The sequence below is a fragment of the Atractosteus spatula genome, chromosome 5 (genome assembly GCF_055471065.1).
Source record: "Atractosteus spatula isolate fAtrSpa1 chromosome 5, fAtrSpa1.hap1, whole genome shotgun sequence".
Classification (NCBI taxonomy): domain Eukaryota; kingdom Metazoa; phylum Chordata; class Actinopteri; order Semionotiformes; family Lepisosteidae; genus Atractosteus; species Atractosteus spatula.
In genome coordinates, this window is record NC_142710.1 from 62360237 (window position 1) to 62362451 (window position 2215).

The window sequence follows — 2215 nt, forward strand, 5'->3', positions numbered from 1 at the left end:
TCGCAGTTATGAATTTGAAGCAAAGAAAATGAGTTCACTCCCAACAGCTCGGCTATCCTGCTTTGAATTTCCAAACGGTTCCCAGAGTTAGATGTAATGGATTCAGTGATTGTCATGTTAACCCTGTCGTAAAAACGTCGACATAAATTTCTTCCAGAGCACCTGCCCTCTCTCTATCCACACGAGTTGCTTTTCACGGATTTTTCACTGTTCTCGGGCAATTGAGAATAAAAAAGGACACAGACATCAGAAGCATTTGGCCCTCGTTTGTCCCTCTCACTATTCATCTGCTGTTTTGAGAACGTAAAAGACGAAAAGATTTATTATGGATGTTGCGTGACAAACTGAAACAGCATGTTACGTCTACAGGGAAAGTGTGTCTCAAAATATTTTGAATTTCTTTAATAGAAGGTTTGTATGAAGTAGCACAGAATGCGTTTTATAAATATATTTAAAGAAAATAAAGGTCCAGTACAATTGATTCAGTTGTTTACATCTTGCTCCTATATCCCGGGGGTGGGAGATATGTATTACTCAGATGTGTTAAGCATAAACATAGAACCTGAAATGTTTATTTTATAAACCACACGCTGGCAGCGATCATTCATGTCTAAAATAACACGCAGAAGGATTTTAGAACGCAGCATTATTTACTCTTATTAACGTAACAACATCAGAAAGTTGTTAAATAATTAAGGAATAAGCTAATAAGCGATGCTTTTAGACTAATAAATATTAACAATTGTAAAGAGATACAAAATGAGATACATGCCTGCGGACATTACTCTATTTCCAAGCCTAAGTACAAAAATACTTGTGCAACATACGCTTCGAAAAACTTTTACGAGTAACCAAATGAAAAAAAAACACCTGTAAAGCAAATTATTAATTATATAACGCAACCTGTTGCAGAAAAAGTATTTAGAAGTACGTAAGTTCAGTACCAAGTAATTAGTGACAGACAATTGCAAGCACCTCTATAGGTATCCCGTCAGCTCTAGTTGCCTTGACGACGTTTGTAGCAACAGAAAACTTCTTTTGTATTATTCCGCCAATGAAAGAAACAAATTATCCTTTTATTATATCAACAAAACTTATACATTTAAAGTAAAACAATTAATCCTCAATAATCGTTGGCCGAAGCCTAATATTCTCTGGGTTTACCGGCTAGCAGAACGTAAAGCGCTTTTTCAGCGTTGCTAGTTTGTTCTGCGGATGTAAAATGCTGTCATTGTACTAAGGCTGTCCAGCGGTCAGTTGCTATTGGAAAGGGAGGTGGGGAAAGTTTCAACAATGGGACATGAAGTTCAAACTAAATGAAGATTCACAAGGAAACTTATTTGTGAAGGATTCTCCGAGGTTGAAATCAGTATAAACGGATGGTAAATATTTTAAGTTCTTTTTTTGATGCCGTGTCGTTATTCTTGCCAATAGAAGGGTACAATGATTGACATGTAGTGCAATAGTGGGGGACTGATGTAGTAATTCTGCAATAACAAAACGTAGCAAAACGAATGAAAAGTTAAACCAGAAAAGCAAAAACAAAAAGTCAAACATTGCGATTTCTTCTTATACATTACGTGGTATCTTATGCCAATTCTTTTTTTACACACCATCTGAATGTAAAATGTTGTGTTCCACGAAAATGGGGCTTTTAGTACGAGGACATTTCAAGACTTTTTCTGTCGTTTCTGCTATTTCTTATATTTAAAAAGTATTTTTTTTCAAAAGAAAACCTTGTCATTAAACCGTTATAGGATTTTCTTGATATAGCGCTAGTTTGCTTAAGTAATGTGCCTGAGTATTGTCCCTGATTTTTATTTTTCTAATGTACGGTATTAAGACCATGATATATCAGGATTGAAAATTTTCTCCCAGCTCTTCTGGTGCTGCTACTTTAAACAGATCTAGAAAACCTGCCATAGATCCTAAGGGTAGACTAGTTTAGAATTGAATTTTACTTCACTCCCAGAAGGTATTAGTTGTTTAGTTGGTATAATGTAATGAATCCTTTTACAGTACATGAGGATTGTTTTGTTAAGCTCAGAAAATGTTCAGTGCCCCTGGTCTCTTCAGTTTCCACAGGTTTGTGTTGATCTTGGGCAGAAGTTAGAAATGATTGCTCTTTGTGCTGTCTCTGATGACAAATTGAAACAGACACCTTGGACCCAGAGGAAAGTAATGTCCCGTGTTCGCTGATATCTTACAGAAACCA